A 25,999-nucleotide genomic window follows, 5' to 3' on the forward strand; every position below is an offset into this window, starting at 1 on the left:
TCTGTAAATTCAATGAAAAACTTGGTTTGAAGTATATGTATTTCTTCTAAATTGTTTTTCAGTTTCTACTTCTATTTTAATCATCTTTTTAAGAGTTTGGTATAAAATTCTAAGCATAACAGAATCTATAATCTATTAACATACATTGCATAATAACTAGCAACTTATAGAAGATATCACTGGTCTTTCGAAACACAACTTCAAATGACTACAGAGTACAGAGTAGATCTTCTTCTACAAAGAGTAAAAGAATGTTTTGATTACCCCATCACTAATGTACCTTCCCCATAAAATCATTTCATATTTGGTAGTGCCTATTCTCCTGATATATTTCACCTTCCATCTTTACTGACTTATGAATGAACCTTTCATTGTGATTAATTTTTATTTTTTTAAGGAATTATCTCCTTTGATGTATCTTTTACCAAAGAAGTTTTCAAATATCTACCATGATATAAAATACACAAGATTTCAAGACTTTAAAACTAACTTTCATAAAGATAATTTTATCAAGCCATTTTTTCATTCATTTATTTATTTCCTTTTCCAATGGAGAATCTGTTAGAAGACATTGATATCTTTATTTGAATAAATTATATTTAAACCAAAAATTAGTAAAGAACCAGAGAGGTAGTCAATATTTAACATACTTGACTCCCTACTAACCAGATTATTTATTATAACTGTTATTTTGGTACTTCATATCTTCATTGATGTTGTTTTGTAAAACATTACTTATTTTCTTGTGTTTTCTTTCCTGGTGCTATCTGTTGAACGTAGGGCCTTACACATGCTAGGTAAGTGCTCCACCACTAAGCAGTATCCCCAGCCAATCATTACTTATTTTTCAAAGTTCATAAAAAAATTATAAGCCTTTCAGAATGAGAAATGAATATGGTAAGAAGGAGCACCTGCTTCTACAGAACTCCCACTCCACCACAGAGGAACAAATAGACTATTGCAAGTTCTCATTCCATTCATTGTATCTGGATTTTTAACTGACTCTACCCTACATGTATTTTCTGAATCATTTCTTTAACTTTATCTTTTTATTGCTAGAGGTTGACAAGAAGAAGAGAATTGTAGAACAAGAGTCTTGTTTCCTAAGTATTACTTTGTCCTGGATGCATTTTCTAGTAGATATTAACCTAACAAGGCTATTGAGTAAGAAGTATGTGGAATTCTTGGAACAGAATCCTTAGGAAATGTCTAGTAATGAGGTCTCAAGCTTCTTTGGTATACTATCACTAAGAAAAAAAAAAGTAGGACCTCTTCAAAATGTAATATAATCAAATACTAATTTTCTAATGAAAATGTATTCAGCATTTAAGATGAAAAAAAAAACTCTAGTTGTCAGCTTGTTGCAAATTTGTGTGTGTGTAGATAGATAGAGAGAGAGAGAGAGAGAGAGAGAGAGAGAAACTAGTAATTCAAATGGCATTCTTAGCATTATTTCAGCATATTCCTTCTCTATATCTCACATATTTTTCTTATTTTCTCTTCTGCTATGTATTCACCTCTTTTCTCTCATATCCAAAATATGAATTCAAAAAACTCAAGATATTCATGTAAGTATTTATCATTTAATTTTTATATGACCATAAAGTGCTCTACAGTATAATTTGTAGAACTATTTTATCTTTCCTGACCTATTTTATCTTTTCATCATTTACTTAAGAAAGCTGAAGATGAGTATTTAGGATAAAGTGAATATGAAAAAAAAATTACCCAAGACTTTGGCATTTGAAGCAACTTATTTATGCTCTCAATCCATAAATTGGAGGAAATCAGGGGAGCAATGGTTTCATTTAGTTATGTTGAGCAAAAGAATAAATTGATAATTCTTAAAAGTAACAACTTAAACAAATACCCTAGGTGTCCACATTCCTGGAATATATAATTTTTTCAAAATTACAAAAAAACCATTGATGGCATCTTGAAAGCCCTTAATCCTGGAGTACAAAGAAAGTTATTCTTAAAGGTCCTTTGATTTCTAGAGTTGAAAGACACAATCCCTGGGCTCTGAAATGGCAAAAGTTCCAAGTACATAAAAATTAGCAGTGAGAATAACAAAGAGAGCTGTCTTCTTCCAACTAAGAGAAATGCTCTGTAATATGAAAAGTTCCAAATAAACTTTGTATTGTTCCTATTGGTTTCCATTTAGTCAAAGCTTATCAGGTCACACTTTGTGTTTGTCACTATGATAAACATTAGGGAGAAGAGAAGGAGAATTCAGAGTTTCACAAGACCTGGATTTTCCTTCATCGGGTTTATACTTTTGTTTGTGTATAAGATGTACGTATAATTAACATTATACAAATAGTACTTGAGGAATGATTAATGTGTCAAGAATGAAAACTGTAAAATACACATGTTTTGAACATACACTTTCATCAAAACTGGTTATTAGAAGGAAGGGGTGGCTCCCAGAAGTGAGCTAAACTCTAAAGTAGGACAAGTTTAGGGGTTGGTCTGAGTTGGGTAGAAACTGGGTGACAATGGATTTCAACAGGTTAAACCATTCAGTCCAAATATCACCCTATATGGAAAAGATCCAACACTAATGATTTAAGATACAGAAAGGCATCCTGACAAGAATATTGGGAAACACAGAACATAGCAAGGAACCTAAGAGTCAACACTAAACTATGCAAAGAGACAGGCAGACAGCATGAGTCTGTTTGCAGACTTCAGACATTTATGAAGTGAAAAGTGACAGGATGCCTCATTGTAAGTTTTAAGAAGAAAATTCTTATGACTGGAGACCAGACATGTACATTTTGAAGAGGCAAGGGGGCAGAGTACAATTATCGCTAGATTAGGACAATGACAATGAAAATGGGAAATTAATGGTTTTAGAGATATAAAGTAGATGACTTTTCCAGATGAAATTAAAATGTAAATTTAATTATTCTATGTATAGTTTTTTTTTTTTTTCTGAAGAATGTCAAGTCTAAATGAAGCATAAATTTCCAAACTGTTGTTTACTGATTGTTTCCAGATGTTCTTGACTTCCATTTGTCTACATGTAACAAAGGAAAGTGTTAAAACAGGACAGGGGGAAACCAGCCGTTTCTTACCTAACACATTTGTAGCACCGTGGCGCATATTAAAAATGGCAATGGACAGTTATCTGGTTAACTTGATCAAAATAAATCAAGCAAACCTGAAACAGATCATGCAAACCAAATTTAAGATATCCAGACTGACAGTGAACATCAATTATGGTAGACAGTTCACAAAGGGAAGGGAGAATTTGGCAATGCTGATGGGCATTCACTAATTGTTAAACCAGAAATATTTTATCTGGAAAATAAAAACCTCAAATCTGTTGGAAACAAATAATTTAAAACATACCTTTAGAGGGAAAAAAACAACAACACTGAAACAGACTGGAACAAATTTCTGCATAAAAGACAACATGTTCTACTCACCGCAAATATATGTAACCTAATTACTGTGAAAAACAGATATTCCCCTTTATAGCATGGCCACAGTCATGTCCCCTGCAGTCTCTGCTAAATTGAACTATTTATTTTATAAACTTAAATATATTAATTCCCTTTGGCTTGACCATTTTCATGCACAGGATGTATGTGTATGTGTTTATATCTGTGCATATATATGGACTCATTCCACCAATCCTTTCTGTATTTTTAATTTCCTTTTTATTCTACTAAGTTTTATTGCTTTCTTCATGTTATTCACATGTAAAATACAAAACACATGTATCTATCGTTGTCTAGATGAGATGGGTTTGATCCCTAAAAGAATTCTTTTATTTCATTTCAGCTTCAAAGGTAGTTTTTCTTTCTAAAAGTAATTTCAAAACATGAATGTCATGTTAATTTGTATAATCTCTGATTTAACAAGTCTCTTGATTAAATACTTTTTGACTTTCATAGTCAAACACAAATAACAGGGTATGATTATGCACTCTGAATACATTTTCTCATAACTGTGTGTGTTTGTGATTTTTTTGGCAAGTTGTTCTATTGAGGGAGAATAAAAGCCATTAACAGATTAGATATAAAGTGATTTCATTTTAGCTAAATCCCTTTATTTTTCTCATGCTTTTCTCTTAGCATTAATGAAAAGGGTCATAAATGGGTGAACTGATTGCAGGCACTTGAGAGAGGCAGAACACAATAGTGGCATACCTACAGATGAATAGCAGGAAGGAGTTTTAAAAATATATAGAAACTAAAGGCAAAGAAAGAGAGGGGGAAAGTCTTTTTTTCCAGTTGGAAGCATGATGACAATGATGGCGCTCTGTTCTACCACCATTTTCTCAATCGGATGTTTCTCTGTGCAATTATGAGTAAACTACTGGTAAAAAAAAAAAATGAGAAAATTAGGAGGGTTTTAATGCACTCCTTTTTGGAACATGATCCATGAAGTGAACAGCCCTGGATATTAGAATGGATTGCCTGGCACATCTAACCTGAATAAAAGAGCGAGTGAAGGAAATTCATTTCATCATCAGCTCTTTGGGGAAGAATTAGTTGACCACCTTTCCATGGAGGAAGTTTTCCTTTTTAACAACAGTTCTCACTAGATTTATTAATCTAGTATTTGCTCACTGTATTTATAATACAACTTATTTTCTCAAGGCTTTTTGTGTTTCAGGGAAAAGAATGTCATTTTATCAGCTAGTTGGCTTCTCACCAGTTTTTCTGAGAGTTTCTTTTTTAATGGTCACATCTGGTGATAAAACAGCTCCCTACTCCCAGGTATGGATATTATGCATAATTACTCACAGATGGCCAGTAAGCTACTCCATCCCAGACAGCACAGACACATCCTCAGGGTCAGCTAGCCCATCTGCATCTGACTCCTGGAAGAGAAATCAGGAGAATTGTGTTTCAGAAATCACTGCCCAAATCTACCTTCACCTCATGATAAATCTGCCTTTCAGACCAAAACTTTGAATGCATTTAAACCTGACCTCCCATTCAACACACTCTAATAGAATTGATTACATCATCAATTCTTCACATTGTAGAACAGAAGTTCAATCTATCAGGGGGAAAAAAAACTATTTATGTGCTCCAATTTTCAAAAAAGGGAAATTTTTTAAATTTTTTGTTTTAATTAGTTATACATGACAGTAGACTGCATTTATGCACTTTGACACATAGATAGGAAATAATTTCTCATTTTTCTGAGAGTAATGTTGTAGAATCACATTGGTCATGTAGTCACATATATACACAAAGCAATAATGTCTGTTTCATTCTACTGTCCTTCCTATCTCAACATCCCCTAACCTACCCTCCCTTCACTTCCCTCCACATAATCTAAGGTAACTCTATTCTTCTCTAGTGTTCCCCACATTGTGAATGAGCATCCACATTTTAGAGAAAACATTGGCCTTTGGTTTTGGGGGATTGATTTATTTTGCTTAGCATGATATTCTCCAACTCATCCATTTACCAGCAAATATCATAATTTCATCCTTCTTTGAAGTTGAATAATATTTCATTTATCCATTAATCTATTGAAGGACACCTAGGTTGGTTCCATAGTTTAGTTATTATAAATTGAACTGCTATAAAAATTGATGTGGCTGCATCACTGTAGTATGTTGATTTTAAGTCCTTTGTGTATAAACCCAGGAATGGGGTAGCTGGGTCAAATGGTGGTTCCATTCCACATTTCCTGAGGAATCGCCATACTGCTTTCCATTGTGGTTGTACCAATTTGCAGTCCCACCAGCAATGTATGAGTGTACTTTTTCCCCCACATCCTCGCCAACATTTATTGTTGCCTATATTCTTTTTTTAAAATTTCTTTTTATTTGTAGATGGACACAATATTTTTATTTTTATTTGCTTATTTTTTTATGTGGTGCTGAGAATCGAACCCAGGGCCTCACACATGTGAGGCAAGCTCTCTACCACTGACCTACAACCCCATCCCCTATTGTTGCCTGTATTCTTGATGATTGCCATTCTGACTGGAATAAGATGAAATCTTAGTGTAGTTTTGATTTGCATTTCCCTAATTGCTAGAGTTATTGGACATTTTTTTCATATATTTGTTAATCAATTGTATTTCTTCTTCTGTGAATTATATAGTCAGTTTCTTTGCCCATTTATTTATTGGATTATTTATTCTTTTGGTGTTAAGTTTTTTGAGTTTTTTATATATCCTAGAGATTAATTCTTTATCAGAGGTGTATGTGGTAAAGATTTTCTCCAAATGTGTAGGTACTTTGCTCACATTATTGATTGTTTCCTTTGCTGAGAAGGTTTTTAATTTGAATCCATCCCATTTATTGATTCTTGATTTTATTTATTGTGCTTAAGTTAGGTACTCCATTTTTATAAGTTTAAGTTATATACTTTGAGAAAAGATGAATGTTCTGGATTCTACATTTTCAAGAAAATCCAAGTATTTCTGCCTTTCTTTGCCCTTTAAAATAGGTCCCTGGACACATGCCCATTGACCTATGGGGTAATACAGTCCCCAATTTGGAAGATTTAATTTTACTGATGTGGTTTGATCTATCCAGAACCAGGAAAATTCCTAGAAACTCTGTTCATGGAATTGAATTTGTCTTGCCTCCAATTCTAACATCCCAACCTCTTTTGATGTGGTCACATTAAAGACTGAAGAAGACACAATGAAAACCTTAGGGAAGAAAATACTAGAGCCTTTGTTTTTCTCCAAATAAATCCATTCACTATTGTCCATTCTTTTTTGAGCTACACATACTGAGCATTTATCATCAAAAGCTTGTTTATATTTGAGAATATATATATAATATATTATTATCCACTAGTCTTTCTTTCTTTTTTTCTTTTTTGAGAGAGAGAGAGAGAGAGAATTTTTTAATAATTATTTTTTAGTTTTCAGTGGACACAACATCTCTATTTTTATGTGGTGCTGAGGATCGAACCCAGCGCCTTGCGCATGTCAGGTGAGCGTGATACCGCTTGAGCCACATCCCCAGCCCCATCCACTAGTCTTTCTTTAATGAAAATCCTATTATCCACATGGTCCCATATCTAAGACATATTTTAAAGGCATCATTAAGATATTTCTTTTTGCTCTGCTCATAGGAGATGCTTGTTAAGAATTAGCAATTTGAGTTTAGGAACTGTGATGAGTTGATAAATCAGTCTTTGCTCAGAAGCAAGCACAAAGATCAGCTGGGGATAGGTAAGCTAAATGATGTCCTTCCCCTAGCCACTGCTTCACTCACTGATCTTGTTTGAATGGTTGCCCAAAATATTTTCCCAGGACGCTTCTGAAAGGATTTTAAATAAGGATGCTTTTCTGTGAGCCATCTGGCAGCTTCCTAGAAAGCAGCAGCAAAAGATGTCTGTACTCACAGAGATTGATTAGATTCCCAGTGGAGCCTTTCAAAGCTGATCACTTACAACAAGATGCTCACTGTGGGCCAAACTTGCTTTTAGGTAGCACTAGCTGAACTGATAAACACAGGGACTGTGGACACTTCCAAGGATCTTGAGCTTGATTCTCAAGCATAAGGAGTGATAAACAAGTAGGACACAATAGCATCAAAGTCTGATACGAAGGCACAGAGACAAAAGAATCCCCCCCAAAAAATGAACATCCAAATACAGGGTACTGTTGAGTCAACAGGCATTTATGGAGCACTTAATATAGAGGACATTGTGAGGCATTAGGGATAGAGAGGCAACAAGCCACAGTCCTTACATGCCAGAAGTTCACAGTTTTCTAAGGACAGAGATGGATAAGCAAATACATTGCTGTTTAATTCGAAGGTTACTAAAATAATAAAGAAGTGAAACAAAAATGATGGCCTGATCTGATTCCAGTGAGAAGTACCCAGCAGAAAAGAGAGTAGAAACTTAAGAAATAACAACAAGCGTCATTTCCTGAAGACTGGTGGTGCGGATAGAGATGCATTCAGGTTTGAGATACTGAATAGAAAATGCAGGAGGAATGCAGAAGAGAGGCCTGAAGAAGAGGTCCAGATGTGGCAGTGATCAGTGTGCAGGTATGGATGGAAATCCTGGAAAAGGGTGAGAGCCTGTTATCCTGTGAGACAGGGAAAAGACCAAGAAATGATTCTGAAAAACATCATATGTGAGGAGATGACAGAATAAAAGAATCTGATGAAGGAAGTGAGAAATGACATTTGGTGAAGAAGGAGACCAAAAGAGTGACTTCTGTGATACCCAGGAAAGTTTCAAAACAGGAATCTGTTGATTGTATCACATGTCTCAGAAAAGTGAAGACAGGGACTGAGAAAATGTTTCCGGGATTTGAAAATTAGGAAATTGTTACTGAACATAGCAGGAGCAATCAAGCAGTCCACAGACCCTTGAAAGCAGCATGGCAGTGGGTATATTGGTACCCTAGGAGTCATTTAATCTGTCATCCAGCATAACTTTAACTGAAGAACTGAAAAAAAAATCACATTGGCTGAGACACTAGACTATTTATTGGGTGATTAGTCTCAGCTTTTTATACAGAAATATTCAGGTGAACTATAAGAGACAGTTTTTGTCAACTTTCACAAAATATTCTTAATCCAATAAACTTGGACACCCACAGTGATTGTGGTATGCTGGGTCTTTTGAAGACCCTTGTGATAGGCTTAACCCTTTGTTTTCTGTCAACATAGAGAAATCTAGAAAATCTGATGAGAAGGGGCTGAAAGCCTGAGTTGGAAAGAGATCAGAGATGAACTGAATAGCAATATATCTATACTTATGCAAAATTAATCACACAGATAATTTCTTTTCTTCCCCCATGATGCTAGGGATAGAACCCAGGGCTTTGCTCACGTTAAGCAAACATGATACCTCTGAGGCACATCCCTAGACCCACACAGATAATTTCAGTTTAAACTTATTAGATTTCTAATCATAAGTGACAAAATATATTTTTAATATGACTTCTGTATCTTTTATTCAGTATGTACATAGGGAATATATTTTTGTTGGAGAATCTAACAGGTTTAGATAGTGGAAGATTTAAGACAGGTAGAAGGCTCACACCCATCTGACCCTAATTTCTATTCAAAGAAACAAATTGTGTACACCTAAAATAGCTGAAAATAATTACTAACACTAACTAATGATGTAGTAATTCAGAGGAAAGGAAGGAATTATATATATATTATAGATAGATACATGTAAAAACAAGCTCAAGGGAATGATTGAATTGAATAACGTTATTTCAAGAGGATTTTTCAGAGGTGAAACTTGTACTGAAAAATCAGTTATTAGTGGAAATTCTTTCTTTGTAAATATGATTGACAGTCTTTATTAGTCCTCCATGCACATATTTGTCACTAAATAAACAAAGGTGAAACTTGCAAGTCAGTTGGTAGAGGAAAGCCAGGCTTTGGCTAGATGTCAGTAGACCAGAACTTCATGCTTCTCTCTCTAATGTTTCATAGTGGAACCCTGAGAAAGGAAAAATTTTGTCTGTTTTGTTGTTGTTCTTGTTGCTGCTGCTGCTTTGGTCTCAGCTGACCTTATATATTAAAGAACTCTTTGGTTTACTTGTGTTCTAATGTCTCCCCCAGTTCCAGAGTCTGATCTTTCAGTTCTAAGATTCCAAGGCCTCTTGGATTGAAACAGAGCAATTACTATATCTGAGCCACAAAAGAGTAGATAAAGATGAAGGATTATCTGCTATCTGCAGGGTTCCAGCAAAAGCATCTGGGACAGCAAATGCAAACATTATATACACCCTGCTATGTGGCCCAACTCAGGAAAGATCTGTCAACTCTTCTCCACAAAGCCATGTGCTCTCCTAGGCATCACTCACCAGTGACGATGTCAATGCTGATAACAAGTTTTAAATAATACTTTACAGCAGAGTCTCCAATCTCTTTCAAAAGATAGTAATTATATTTTTATTTCCTGAAAATTCATAAGTATGATTGTTCTTAACATATTTGTTAGAACATTGAATCACCTTTTTAATTTAAACCCATATCAAAATAACATTCAAACCCCTAAAAATGAATATATAGGAAAATAATTTTGTCTCTTTTTCCCTGGTAAGACCTGACTTCTCTAAATAACAAATATAAATGCCAATTGACTCAGTCTGTTAACATTTAGAAATTAAAAGAGGAAAGGAGGTAATTTCCTGAGTGAGTTAAACTTGTATTATTTATGTTTGATTTTTGCCTTACTTGTAATAAGTGTTATAGTCTATGCCTCTTGTTCATTTTTTTATTGTCTTCATCTTTATTAGATAAGGGAGAATTTTCTAAAGTCAATACACATAATCAAAATGTTACACATGATTTTAATCGAATGTCAGAATAGAATATAAAATTTCCAGATCTTTTCTAAATTCCAAGTGGCTTATTCAGAAAAGAGAGTTCCTTAAACTTAGTGCTCACAATATCACACATCTATATACACTGAGGATTACTGAGGAAATAAGACCACAAACCTAGTGAACACAAGTACAATTGATGGAGAAGTCTCAGAAACACACATTTCCCACATAAGCCAGAGATTCACTATTTTTCTATATTAAGTTGATGACCTGATCTTGGTGACCTCTAGGCTAATCAGAAAGACACAAGAGATTTGGAATGCCTGATACTCAGGAGAAAAATGAAGGAGGAAACATTTTGTAGCACATTAGTCCCTTTTAGTAATTTATGTACCTTCTCCCTACTTTTTAAAGATCTTCCCATTTGCTTATTTCCTTTTAGTGAGGGTAATGACATACACATAAAGGAGCCTGTCTTTTTATCTTTGGAAGGCAAACAGAAAGAACAAGTTGCAAAGACTTCAGAAGAGGAAACATAGCCATGGAATAGAGTAGTGTCATCCAGAGAAGATGGGCACATCAGGCAAGTCCCCCAAACTTACAAAAGAAGAAACACCCTAACCATTCTGAACCAGGAAAGGACCTTTAGTTTTGTCACTGAAAGATCCATGTGCATTTCCCACACAATTAAGGAACAGAGTGAATTTTCCTATCTATATGGAAGGCTTGATGCTAAATAAACCTGCTTTTATTGTGTTGTTCTCTTTTTGTATTTATTTCCAGCCATTTAAGACAAAAAAAAAAAAAACATCATCTTAGATTCCTACTTTTTCATTAACCTTCACTGACAAAAATCTTAATTTTGGTTTATAGTCTTTCTTATTTGCAGCTCTCTGGCTTACAACACTGGATGCCTGTTCCTACCACAAGTCTGATGGGAACAGATGAGCATCTGAATTTCTTTTGATAATTTTGCAAGCTGGCTCTTCACACAGACACTGAACAAATGCTTTTGAAGATAATGTTATTGGAAGGCGGGAAACTGAATACCAGGGTATATTCACAATAGTGCACCTTGCCAAGAGTCAGGCAGCAACATTCTACTTGTTTTTGGCAATGATCTGATGCTAATAGAATACTGTGTCCTATGTTTGTCTTTGCAATTTCAAAGAATATGAAGAAATTTGATAGGGTCTTAAAAATGGGGAAAAATAAAATGTAAATGATAGAAAACTGTTACTTAGAGAAAAGATTAAAGGCACTGGGATCATTTAGTTTGGAAAAGGAACACCTACGGGGAAAAAAAATGTATGTCAGGTATCCTAGTGACCAAAAAAATAGCTACTCTTCATCTTGACCAAGGAAACCATGAGAGGAAACAAGTTAAAATTAGAAAAAGGGGGAGAGAGCCTGATTAGGCATAAGGAAGATATTCTTGGCCTTGATGCTGAAACTTTGGAGTATACTGCCAAAAAAATGTTGTAAAATTTCTTGGAAACATCAATAACAATCTGAATTAATTGAAGGCATTTCTCTGTCACCAAAAGAAAAAATTTAAATCAGATAACCTTTTGAAGTCCCAGTTTGGAGGCATATTTATAAGAATTTAGCTACCTAACAGGTAAAGTCAGGCAGAAATTTCCATGCCCAAAGGTTTGTTTGTTTTTTTTTTTCATAAACAATATTTAGGATTCTGACAATACCAAGTTTTATTTGACTAGATTTAAAAACCAGAAGTTTACACTAAAATATTTTTAAATTATTTTTTCCTTGCAAAATCATCTATTTTTAACAGCTTAAGCCCTTTGGGGCTCTGAGGTTATTGAACAGAAGATAAAGACATTCTGGTTTATAGAATCTGAGACATCCAAATTGACTTTTGAGCTAAGGTTATAATAAAATAAACTTTTTCTAATTTCTATAACCCATGGTCTCTTCACAGGTGAATTTATTTTACGACACTGTAATAGCCTACCCCATATGGTTCCCTAAAGCTTAATGAACAAAGCATGGAGGAGAATTAGGAAAGATGAAGACAAGAAGGAATTAAGAACAAGATTCTGGAGCATGAAAGAAGAGCATAAGAAGCTGAAACTGATCTTTCTGGGATGGGGGAGCATTGAAAGATTTCAAGTTGAAAAGTTACATAATCCAACGTTTATTTAATTAAAACAATTCTGAAAGTGCAGAGAATGAAATAGAGTGAGATGTGGGATGTGGGTATAGTTTAAACATGGTAGCAGAAGTCAAGATGGAGCACGTCAAGTGGATTCCAGGGATCTCCGAGGCACAGTTGATAAAGCATCATGATTGGTTGGAGGGAGGATGAGGGTGGGTGAGTGAGAGAAAATGTCAGGACAATTCTCAAATATCTGATTGCCATAGTCTGAACACTTGTGTCCCAGCAAAACTCATGAATTGAAACCTGATCCCCAATATGATGGCATTTGAGGATGGGGCCTTGGAGAGGTGATTAAGTCTTGTAGGCAAGTAGGCAGAACCCTCAATACGGCTCCCCAAAAGACAGCTCCATTACTGTTTCCACCTTGCATGCTCAGAGCTCAGAATGAGAAGATAACTAACTATAAACCAGGAAGCCAACCCTCAGCACACACTGAGCCGGCCAGCACTTCAATCTTGAACTTCCCATTCTTCAGAACTATGATTAATAAATTTCTGTTGCTTATAGACCACCCAGTCTATGGTGTTTTTGTTATACTAGTCCAAACAGGATATAAAAAAAAAAGATTAGGAGGGTGGAAGCCCTTCTTTTTGATTCACTTATTTGTATCTCACAAACTCCAAGAATACCTTTAAAAAGGCTCAATGGCAGATGAATGAACTCCCCAAAATCTTTGTATCTTTTTATTTGTGGATCAAGGGCATTAGATTAAGCAAATAGTTGGCTTGTCTTTAACATATATCTAAAGTTCTTTTCAGAGACACCCTTTGTTTAATCCTTAAAACAGCACCAGAAATTATTTGACAAATAAAAATATGAAGACACCTAACCATACAATTAGTAACTGAACAGGCCAGGTATGGCATCTATATCCTCCCCTGCTTTGCCTCACCACACTTCAGGATTTTATAGAATCCTATTCCCAAAATTCAACAAACTTTGCCCTAAAGCACATCATTTCCAAGTGCAATTCAAAACTTCAGCTACTCTGAAACCTACCTGTTAGATTGAATCCACTCGTTATATGATTTTCTGGTTTATTTGGCAATTCTAAGATAAGCTGCTCTGGTGGCTTGTGCATTAGCTGTCCCCTGGTGTCTGTCTACAGAGTCATCGTGCAGAGTTTTAATTGAATCTGCCTAAGACTCTCCTGGAGATTAAAGGTAAGTGTTTCCGAGAGGAAAGAAAAGTAATATAACAGAAGAGCTTAAAGTCAGGTTTAAGATTACAAGCAAGGAGTAGAACAATCAGATAGCATTTACAGCTATGACAATAATAGCACAACCCTACTAAGGAAATATTTTATTCTCCAGCAAAGTTTCTTAGAGATAGACAAGAGGAGATCAAGAGTAGCCATTTAATCATGCACTGAATGCCACCTACAATCATGTAGTGAACCCTCAGGATAATAATCCTGAGGGTTTAATCCATGACTTCAGGCAAGTAAGGTGGGTTAAGGGGAAAGAAAAGAATTATAATTATTTTTAAACTGGCTGAACATTGATTCAATTGGTGCAATAGGCTAAAAACTTCATAGAAGAAAAATTGCTATTTTGTTTAGAATACCTTAGCAGGCAATATTTAGTTATAAAAAATAATATCAAGTGGATATAGAGAAAATTGAAAGAATTTTTAAAAAAGAAAAAAATTAAAATCTTCAGCATAATAAATTAACAAAAAAAAAAGTTCCATTTTCCTTTGACAGACAAGGAGGGCTGGGATTTTTTATATCTTTGAATGTTTTCTATTCTATTTACTCTCTTCCCTTTTTCACATTCACCAATAATAGATCATTTATCTTTTGTCAGTCTTTCTTAGTAGAATGTATGACACATTCATTTTGGGGTCTTTGTTCTTTTCCATCTCTAAGATTACATGTTCTCATGAAATTTCTGGTCAAGGTATATTTTTATTTTTAGTTCATGTGGTTTTCATACCTATAATATTCTTTTATGTTTGGGAAAATATTGGTTACAGATGATAAAAGATACCAATTTTCTATGTACAGTTTGATGTTTTGTCAATTATATTCAGCCATGTCAGTATTATTCAAGTGAAGACATAAAACAACTCTATCTCTTCTCCTATTAACTTTGCATCATGCATTAGAATACTGTGAGTCAATTCCTTATAATTCTTTGAATCCCATTTGTCTAGCTGAGTCTACTATCCCAAATATTTTGTAGGTCTTAGCAAAATATCTAATAGCTATTTTTTTAACCTTGAAATAAAAAAAAAAGCACTTCCATGGCCAGGCACAGAGATACATGCCTGTAATCCCAGCTGCTCTAGAGGCTGAGATAGGAGGATCTGGAGTTCAAAGCCAGCCTCAGCAAAAGCAAGGCACTAAGCAACTCAGTGAGACCCTGTCTCTAAATAAAATACAAAATAGGGCTTGGAATGTGGTTCAGTAGTCCAGTGCCCCTGAGTTTTCAATCACTGGTACAAAAAAAAAAAAAGACACTTCCAATATTATTTCCTTTAAGTTTTGCTTGCAAACTGGATACCCTGCTCCTTAATTCTCCTCTCTCTTTCCTCTCCCCCCTCCCCCCACCCATCCATACTTACTATGTATAAGCAAAAGAAACCAGTTGTTAAATGTATAATCTTTCCTGATAATCTCCATGGCTAGAGTCATTTCCTGTTTTTTTGCAACTTGGCTCAAGTAGAATTTTGACAATGTCTTAACTAACACATGAGACAAGTCATGATTTTTCAAACTTCCAATATTCTATTCACATTCTCCTATCTCCACCACTCTTTCAACTACTTATTGCTGACCAGTACCAAAACCAATGCCACATATTTTGGATTTCTTTATAGAGGTATCCTGTTTCTTGGTTTCTATTTCTGTATCCATTACCTAGAGTTACATATTAAATAACTCTATTTAATGTCTGGAAATTACAACTATTTTATTTGTGCATGATCCTGGGAACCAATAATTTGAGCTGAGTTCAGATCAATGATTCCTCTTCCATGATACCATTTGTGTGGATGGATTTCTGGAGCTGGGTCCCTAAGAGGACCACACCTCACGTGATTCACATGTTTAGTAGTTGGTGCTGACCTTCCAGGGAATTTGTTTGTTTGTTTGGTGATATTTATTTATTTTTATATATTTACTTATTTATTTATTCTAATTAGGTATATATGACAGCAGAATGCATTTTGATTCATTGCACACAATTGCAGCACAACTTCTCATTTCTCTGATTGTACACGATGTAGCGTTGCACCATATGTACAGTCATACATGTACGTAATGATGTCCATCTCATTCCACCATCTTTCCTGTCCCCATGCCCCCTTCCCTCCCCTCCCTCCCCTTTGCCGCCTAATCACAGTTCCTCCATTTTTCCCATTCCCTCCTCCATTATGAATCAGCATCCACTTATCAAAGAGAACATTCAGCCTTTTTTTTGTTTTGTTTTGGATTGGCTTACTTTCATTAGCATTATATTCTCCACCCCCATCCATTACCTGAAAATGCCATAATTTTATTCTCTTTAAATGCTGAGTAATATTCCATTGTGCATATGTACCATAGTTTCTTTATCCATTCATCTATTGAAGGCCATCTATCTCACTCCTTGATCTATACCCAAAGGACTTAAAATTAGCATACTATAGTAATGCAGCCACATCAATGTTTATAGCAACTCAATTAACAATAGCCAAACTGTGGAACCAAACTTCGACTGCATTTTTGACCCTACCTTGTCTGTCATCCTCAAGGGGCCAACTTTAGCTTCTTCGGTGATAATCTCCAGTTACATTGACACAAGAAAAGATGTACTTCACCTAGGATCAGATGCCTCACAACATCACTTCTGCCACACTCTGTAGTTAGGGAAGCATATCACACAGCCAACCCAATATGAGAGTGGAAACTAATTCCACTTCTTGATAGGAGGAGAAGCAATGTCATATTGCAAAAAGAGCATTCACAAAGGGATGAGACACATTGTTATGGTTTGGATGTGAGGTGTCCCCGAAATGTATGAGACAATACAAGACTTTCAGAGGAGAAATGATTGAGTTATATCCTTAACCTAATCAGTGAATTGATCCCTGATGAGATTAATTGAATGGTAACTGAAAGTAGATACTGTGTAGTGGAGGAGGTGGGTACTTGGGGGCTTGCCTTTGTGGTATATATTTTGTATCTGGTGAGTGGAATCTCTCTTTGCTTTCTGCTCATCCTGTGAGCTGCTTCCCTCTGCCACAGTCTTCTGCCGATATTCTGCCTCACCTTGAGCCCTGAGGAATGGAGCTGGACTGACAACTCTGAAACCATGCGCTCCTAAATAAACTTTTCCTCCTCTAAAATTGTTCTGGTCAGATCTTTTAGCCACAGTAGTGAAAAGGCTGACTAAAACACACATTATTACAGCCAATCTTTGCAAACAATTTACTACTTCCCATAAATGTCAATATGTTATATTTTAACTATCATTCAACTCAAAGTATTTTCCAATTCCTCTTTGATAAATTTAACTACATTATGTTTAGAAAGCATATTGTTAGTTCCAGATATTTTGGGAATTTCTGGTTATTTCATTTTGTGGAGATTTCCAATTAAATTTTCTGAGATCAAGAAATGTATGTGCTGTAACTTTAATCCTTTGAAATTTACAAAGAATTGTTTTATGACCTTACATGTGGTTTATTTTAGTGAACACTCCAGGTGCACATAAAAAGAATGTATATTCTGTGTTCGGTAAATATCAATTAGGTCAAATTGATTTATAGTGCTATTCAAATCTTCTCTAGATGTATTGATATTTTGTCTAATAGTTCTATCAGTTATTCATAAAAGGAATGTAGAAGTTAGTGTTTTTCAAAAGAAACAGAAATAATAGAATATACACATGCATGCATGTGTGCATGTGTATACACACACACATACACACACACACGCAAATGCTCCTGGACTTACACTGGGGTTTCTTTGCAATAAACTTTTTATAAGTTGAAAATGCATTTAATATACCTAACCTACCAAACACCATAGCATAGCAACACAGTACAATATAGAGTAGTTGTTCACTCTGTAGATCAAGTAAATGACTGAGAAATGCAGCTCACTGCCACCATCCAGCATTGAAAGACAGGAAAAGATCAAAATTCAAAATCTGAAGCATAGTTTCTATTGAATACATATCACTTTTGTACCATGATAAAGTAAAAACTTGGTCAAAGCATCATAAGTTTGGGACCTTTTGTATATGTTATGGTCTCAGTGTTTGTGTACCACCCCCTCCACACACACCAAAAAAAATCATATTTTGAAATCCTAACTCCCAGGTTGACAGTATTAGGATGTGTGAAGGCTTTAAGGAATTATTAGGTATAAGGACAGAACCTTGTGAATAAGATTAATGCCCTTATAAAATAAGCCGAGGGGCCTCATTCACAATTTCCACCACATGAGGACACAGCAAGAAGACAAACCAGGGAGCAGGCTCTTACCAGAAACTCTCTTCCAGCACCTTGATCTTACACTTACTGTCCTGTAAAACTGTGACCAATAATTTACCTACTTTATATGCAGAGTTACGAAAAATGGTGTTGTGAATAGATAATTATGATTGTAATGCATTCCATTATTGTCATATATGTAAGAAATAAAAAAATTATAGCATCTATAAGCTATCTAATTAAGGTGTTTCAAAACACCTGAAAGACCTAAGATAGATAGATGGATAGATAGATAGACAGGGATATATTGAGAGAGATTATAGGGAATTTTCTCATGTAATTTTGGAGGCTGAGAGGTCTCATGGCATATATCTGCAAGTTGGAGAACCAGGAAAAATGGTAGTACAGTTACATCCTGAGTATGAAGGCCTGAGAACTAGGAAAACCAATAATGTAAGTTTTAGTCCAAATACAAAGACCTGAGAATCATGAGAACTGATGGTATAAGTCCAGTCAAGTCCAGGAGAAGTCTGAGGTCCCAACTCAAGCAGTCAGGTAAAAGAAAAACAAATTCTTCCTTCTTCTGTCTTTTTGTCCTGTCAAGGCCTCAAAAGATTGGTTGCCCACCTGTTCTGAGCAGGGTAAACTGAGTTTTTCAGTCCACTAATTCAAATACTGAGCTCTTCAGGATACACCAGCATGGACATAGCCAGCAGTAATGTTTAACCAGATATCTGGGTACCTCTGGGCCCAGTCAAATTAGCATGTAAAATTATCAATCACAAGAATGTTAAAATTTTCAACTAGGCTTATGGCTTATCTCTTATTCCCATTTAGGCTGTATTTTGAAATTTTCTTATTAGATGAATAATCATGTAAGAATGTTATTTCTTCCTAATAAATTGGTTAATTTATAAATTAATCTGTTGTTGTTTTGTTTTAAATGCCAGCTGGGTCATGTGCTAACATCATAACAAGGTTTAGATGACATGAGTACCCAGTCATCATGCTTATGAACTGAAAAACATCTGGTCTTACTTTTTAAATTGTCAGACAATCTCTATATTTTAATTTCATATTTTATCCATTTACTTCTAAAGTAGTTATTGATATAGTTGGGTTTTAGCCTATCATTTGCTATTTGATTTTTCTGTCCACTGTATTTCTTAGTCTTTTGGTACTCGTTTTCTTCATCTTTTGGTTTTAGTATTGAGCATTTAGAGTATTTTATTTTCTTAATGGAATAGTTAGCTATGTCTATGATATTTTTAATGTTTGCTTTAGGGGTTACAATAGCCTTCTTTAACACATTATAGTCTACTTCAAGTGAATATTATACACTTATTTGCTATTATTTACAATTCCATTTACTTCCATCTCATTCTTCAGGTTACATGGACATATATTTTATTTCAACATATATCTTAAAATAAGTTATTTTATTATTGCTTTAAACACTCAATTTTCTTAAGATTAAAACATGGCCATTTACAGTCCCCATATATTGATTATTTACAGATGCCCATAATCTCTCCTATAGGTCCAAGTTTTTATCTGGTGTCATTTCTCCTCAACCAGAAGAAATTCCTTTAGCATATCTATAGGACAATTCAACTGGAAATAAATTCCCCTGAGTTTCCTTTATCCTAAATCTATATTATGCCTCATTTTTACAGGGTATTTTTTTCTGGATATATAATTCCATGTTAACCTTTCATCTTCTTTTTTTAATTGTTCCTTTTAGTTATACATAACATTGGGATTCATTTGGACATAATCATAAAAGCATGGAATCTAATATGTTCTAATTCAGTCCCCAGTACTTCCCCTTTTCCTCCCTTCCTCCTTTCCCCTGTTCCCTTCTCTCTAGTCTACTGAACTTTCTGCTATTTAATTTGTATCTTGTAGATAGACATTATGGTGAGATTCACTGTGGCATATTCATGTACATACACGAGAAAGCTAGGTGAGATTCATTCTACTGTCTTTCCTATGACATCCCGCCTCCCTTTCCTTTCTTCTACTCCACTGATATTTGTTAATAATGTTGTTCCATAATCTTCTGACCTTCATTGTTTCAGATGAAAGACAGACATCATTCTCACCACTGTTACTCTATACTAATATGTCTAACTTTTCCAGACACCTATGAGATTTTTCTCTAAATCTTTGGTTTTTAGCAATTCAACCATGAAGTACCTACAAGTGGTTTTCCTAGTAATTATTCTGCTATGGTCACCCTTCTTGGATTTCCAGGTTTACATCTTTCTTAATATTTTTTAAGATATATAGTCATCATCTCTTTAACCATTGCTCTGTACCATTTTCTCTCTTGTCTTTCCTAGTATTCCTACTAATTAGAATAAAATTACAAGTCAGACTACTTACAATTTTCCCACAGGTTACTGATGCTCTCTTCAGTTTCTTCAATCTTTTTATTCTTCTCTGTGCTTTAAGCTGGATTGTTTCTTTTGACTCATAATTAAGTTCACTGATACATTTTTCTTCTGTGTCCTAGCTAATGTAAACTCATCAAATATTTTTTATTTCAAATTTTTTAATTCTAAATTGGGTTTTAGTTTTGTTTCATTTTAGATGCTAAAATAACTCCTGAATGCTTCTCTTTTTATCCTACGAATTCTTTAATATATTTTTAGAGTTACTGTAAAGTTAGTCTGCTAAATCCATTATCTGAATTGTGTGTATATATACAGAATTTTATTACTTATAACTTTGAAGTTATGATATTTCATAGATTTACAGTCTTACAGTTTTGAAATTCCATGGTTCTTTATTATTAAATACTCCCAGTATTGAAGTTAGGTGCTCTGTCCTTCTCCCCTCCTGAAGGAAGACCCTTGCCTCATCTTCAAAGTGCCTGAAGGCACAATTGAGCTGAGTCCAGCTATAGATGTTACCTGCCTGTTCCAAGGCAGATTCAACAGATCAAACATATGAGCCCCATGACAGCACAGGAAATTGAAGCCTAGGCTGAAAGAAATTAGAGGTCTCCTTAGACTTCTTGGTTTACTCCTAAAGTCCCACCAGAGGGAACTGAGCTATCAACATGTCCCAAACAGCTTAACTTCTGATTGAACTCAATGCCCCATCCCTAATGGAATCCTTTCTCATGCGTAAGATATGTGTTTGTGTGTGTGTGTGTGTGTGTGTGTGTGTGTGTGTGTGTATGTGTCTGTGTCTTAGGACTGGACAAATGCCAAAGGCCAAGGTTTGAAATGGAATGACCAAAAATAACAATGCTTTGAGTCTCAGACCACAAGCATTTGTGACTGTGAGATAGTAAGACCAGAAGAACGCAGAACAATGAGATGTCAAAATTGTGATATTTCAAGATTGCAAATCCATTTCTCTTTTTCAGACTTTTTTTTCTCCCCATCTGTACTTACGCCACAATATTCCCACATGAAAGAAATACTGGCCAGAGAAGATTGGATATGTGTGGTGCTCTTCCAGTTTCAACTCTGGCATGATTTCTCCCTGGCTCACCAAAATGTGACTAGTTTCCTCTCCAACCCACAAAAGACATTCCTCTGTCTACCCTGCCCCCAATCACTGCAAGTGGCTTAACTGCACCCTTCAGTTCCATCTGACATAGGACACAGGAAGGCCTCATCCTTCTGAAATCTTCAGACTTCTTTATACTCCTTTAACCTTCTCTTTCAGTCAACTTTGCATTTCTGTGACCAATATATCCAACAAGAACAACTTAGAAAAGTTTATTTTGACTCATGGTTTCAGCCTATGGTCAACCTACTCCATAGCTCTGGGCTTGAAGGCCAAGGGAGTGGCACAGGATACAGCTCAAGAAATGATAGCCAGGAAGCAGAGGGAGCTGCACTCAGCAGGGACAAAATATAAACCCCAACTGCATTCCCCAGGTGACTTAACTTCCTCCAGCCATACTCTAACTGCCTACAGTTACCACCCAGTTAATCCATTCAAGTGGATTAATCCACTGACTAAATTATAGCTCTTGTGATATAATCATTTCTCCTTTGATTACTGCTGCATTGACACAGGAGCTTTGAGGAAACACTTTATATCAAAACCACAGCTTTTCATCCACGGCTCTAAGATAGCTTTTTTAAAAATTGTGTGTGTGCATGTGTATACATGGTACATGTCCAGTATATGTAGGGTTTCTTGTTGATAAAACCATAAGCTTTTCACCTTTTTCTACATCCTAACCAGAGACAACATTTCATCTCATCAGGATTTCTATTTTTCTCTCTTATTAAATTCTCAAATTCTACCAGTTTACTCTTCATCTCCATCTAATTTTTTACATTTTTTAAAAATGTTCACTTGTCTGTTTTTTTGTTGTTGTTTCTTTTCGAATTGATCTTTTAATAAATAAATAAATGACAGCAGAAAACATTACAATTCTTATTACATGTATACAGCCCAGTTTTTCATATCTCTGGTTGTATATAAAGTATGTTGACACCAATTTGTGTCTTCATACATGTACTTTGGATGATGATGTCTATCACATTATAAAAGTTACATCCTGGGCTGGGGTTGTAGCTCAGTGGAAGAGCGCTTGCCTTGTACACGTGAGGCACTGGGTTCAATCCTCAGCATCACATACAAATAAATAAATAAAATAAAAGTATTGCATCCATCTAAAACTAAAAAAGAAATTTAAAATAAAAGGAGATTTATAGCAGTTTTTAAGAGTTAATTTTGTAATTTTTCCAAATGTAGAAAACTATTTCCCTTAAATATGTGATTTTCCTTTGATTTTTCTTCTTATATGCAATTTATCCTCTATTTAAAAAACAAAATGTGTCTCAAATTGTTCCCTTTCCACTTATAACTTATCTTTGGATAAGTCTAATATTTTTGTTTAAAAATGTTGTGAGAAAGAGAGAAAAGTGAAGCACTTTGGAATTATGCTTAGAGTACTGTCTTAATCACTCTTCTACAAAATCTCTTTCTTCCTTGTGCTGAGGGTGTGCCTCTGTTTAAGAAGTCAGTGTCTGTCAGTCAAGCTCTGTAGGTTATCTGTAAATAGCCCACGTTCACTTTTTCCTCTCCTAGCATTTTTGCTTAACCAAGAGCTAGATCTCAGGTGTGACAAATGATTCATGATCTTTATTCTCAGATTGCCTATCCATTCTCCTCTGGCTCACATCACTTTAATCAAATAATAGCCCTTTCAAGATCCTTACATTTTTGTTTACAATTTCCTGCCAAAATCAGATGAGATAGGTCACCAGAAGCACGATCTTCCTCACTTCAGTACATATTCCATATATTTGGCAGGTTTGTGACAAATTCAGAATACAGTATTGTAGCCATTTCCTTTTTCATTGAAAATGCAGAAGAACTTCACCCTGTTCTGTACTTCCCTGCTCTCTCCCACAAACATACAGCTTTTTTATTAGATTGTTTCTTCAGCAGTTACTGAGTGAAAGAAATGAAGATAAAATGCCTTTTCTCCACAATCTTTAACTAGAATTCTTTCTTCAAATACATGTTTGATATGTAACTTCCAACTGAAAAGCCAAGGATGTGACAGAATTAGGTTGCACTTTCAAAATATGTATGTTTTTATTATTCTCACCCAGACAATTTAAGCTGGGAAACTTCTTGAGGTTGATGTATTATCAAACATTATTCTGCAGCTAAATCACAACTAAGAACTAGGGTTCCATTTCCTTCCAGAAACAATTTCCAAGAGGAAATGAACACTGGGTAGTTGTTATGCCTCCTACATGTCACAATTTTGACCGCTACTAATATTGCCCTGGGGGATTCATAAAACCAGCAAAATTAGTTCCCAATTAGAGGAATTCAGCCAAGTGTAATCAAATTGTTACATAGCCAGGCATTCTAAGTCCATATCTAAATTTAACATGTCATAGAGTTATATGTATCACAGGAAGTGCTTTTCAAACATCACACAATAATAATCTAATTAATCTGTGACCACTTTCTCCTTTTCTCCATCCAGTAAAACATTCCCAAACTGAGAAATGCTTTCAAAACAGCACTTACTAAATACATTAAGCATCTCCTACCAAGGTGAAAGCAAAGGATCCTAAGTCCATATTTCCAATTTAGCATTAACTAGATTCTTACGTTATGACCCTGATTTATCAGGCAATGGAGAAAATTCAAAACATTCCCAGTCAGCAACAAAACACTATAACTAAATATTTTTAGGTATGAAGGGTCATTCTTATTAGACAAAAGTGGACCTCTCTGAAACAGTTTAAAATCCCTTTTCACACTCAAACTTGATCAGTAGAAGCTAACTAATCAACTCTCAATTGGTCCACTTCATATAAAATGAGGCTAACAATAAATTACCACATTCTTACCTAACTGCTTATCACTTTTGCCACTTCTAGTCACTGCCAAATGGGTCATATGTAGAAAAGGAAAAAGCATGTTTCTCAGCAAAAATGTAGTTGGGGCAGAAGGGACGTACCAATAGTCTATACAATAGTTCTACAAATACTGCTCTCTATAATTCAGCCCCTTCTAAACATGGTAAGGTAAAGCATCCTTAAAACTCAAAAGAAAACTCTAGGAACAATGTAATCCTTTAAGAGCCATTATTTTACCAGTTACATTTATTCAGAACTAATTTCCACATCAGAACAAATAAATGTACAAAACAAAAAACCTCCACAGTCCTTTTAAAAAAAAAAAATTGTATTTGGTCGCTTTAGATATACATGAAAGTAGAATGTATTTTGACATATTATACATAAATGGAGTATAACTTCCCATCCTCCACAGTTCTTATATCAAGAATACAAGGTCCCAACAAAACAATTTAATTATTGGTCTAAGGAAGTGTGCTTTTTTTTTTTTTTTGAGAGAGAGAGAGAGAGAGAGATTTAATATTTATTTTTTAGTTTTCAATGGACACAACATCTTTATTTAATTTGTATGTGGTGCTGAGGATCAAACCCAGCGCCCTGTGCATGCCAGGCGAGCGCGTTACTGCTTGAGCCACATCCCCAGCCCAGGAAGTGTGCTTTTAAAATAAGCATTTTGAAAAGAACTGAAAATTGATTTTAATTAGTTACTCTCAATTTTCATATCTCATATCAAATAGCAACAGCTTCTTACTCAAAAGATATGATTACAGTTTAAAAGGGAAAAATATAAATTTTCACAAGCTCATTTGTATCTCTTTGTACAGTGTCTCTCAGAGTAAACAGGTAAGGGATTAAAATTTGTCTACCTCTTCTCTGATCCTAATCCAATTTTTCAGATACTCAAATGGAGTATCTGCACTGGAGAAGTCTCCTGCTTCTGGTTATGTTTGGAGTTCATCATTGCTTATGTACACCTTCCAAGCTAAAGGCATTTTTCTCAGAACAATTTTCAAGATTTTTTTTCATGTTGGGAATTGAATCCAGGGCCTCACACATGCTACCTGAGCTGCAAACCCAGCCCAGTATCCAATATTTTTTAAAATATCTTAAAAGTAATCTTTCCTTTCCAATTATTCCCTTTTAATAGAAGTCTTTGTTTTACTTCCTTTGAATTCTCCTGGCAAGTCTATGCCATGACCAGTCCAAACTGTAGGTATTCCATATTTCTTATGCCATTTGAATCATCTGCCCTTCATTCTTCACCTGCCTAGGAACAGGTTTCATATTGCAAGGAATCATAAGGTATAATAAGTCAGATTAATGGTAGAAGAACATTAAAACGTTCCTGTCAATGGAGGAAAAGGAAGCTCCTCTTATTGTCTGTCAAATTGATCATGGTCCATTGCCAAAAACATTTGTGTTCCTGGTTTTGTTTCTGATATAGTTCATGTTCATTTCTACTTTGGAAACTAAGAAATTGGGTACATATCTTATTATAGAGTGACTTTTTTTTCAAACTAGAAATAACTCCCTTTGTTTATATATTTACCAAGTGCAAAAAAAAAAAATTCATGTTTCATTGAAACAAAGGTCCAAGAACATTTGCTGATTTCTTGTACCAAGAATAAAATCCTAGCAACAGAAATGGGTCACAACTCGTGGCAGCTACAGATTGCCAGTCACTCTTACAAGTGTGGCATAGGCATCAATAAGTCTGACATCCAGATCTCAGCAGGAAACCCAGAAAATGGAGGTTAGATGCTGATGCTCTGCTGATGAGGTAACACAGATT

At 35.0% G+C, this 25,999-nt stretch overlaps 1 protein-coding gene and 1 pseudogene across 2 annotated transcripts in view; both read right to left on the reverse strand.

Moving 5' to 3' along the window:
* Chodl (chondrolectin) overlaps positions 1 to 25,999 on the reverse strand; it is a 362,706-nt gene that overhangs the window by 291,567 nt on the left and 45,140 nt on the right. For both annotated transcript variants that reach the window (XM_058574540.1, XM_058574539.1), the window contains exon 2: positions 4,761 to 4,837. The gene's annotated coding sequence lies outside the window, so the exon portion shown is untranslated. The remainder of the gene's footprint in view (positions 1 to 4,760; positions 4,838 to 25,999) is intronic.
* On the reverse strand, positions 18,793 to 18,876 carry LOC124083829 (small nucleolar RNA U13; annotated as a pseudogene).

This window comes from Marmota monax, unplaced genomic scaffold (genome assembly GCF_021218885.2).
Source record: "Marmota monax isolate L192 unplaced genomic scaffold, Marmota_monax_Labrador192_F-V1.1 WCK01_AAM20220418_F8-fsc00016, whole genome shotgun sequence".
NCBI classification, from domain to species: domain Eukaryota; kingdom Metazoa; phylum Chordata; class Mammalia; order Rodentia; family Sciuridae; genus Marmota; species Marmota monax.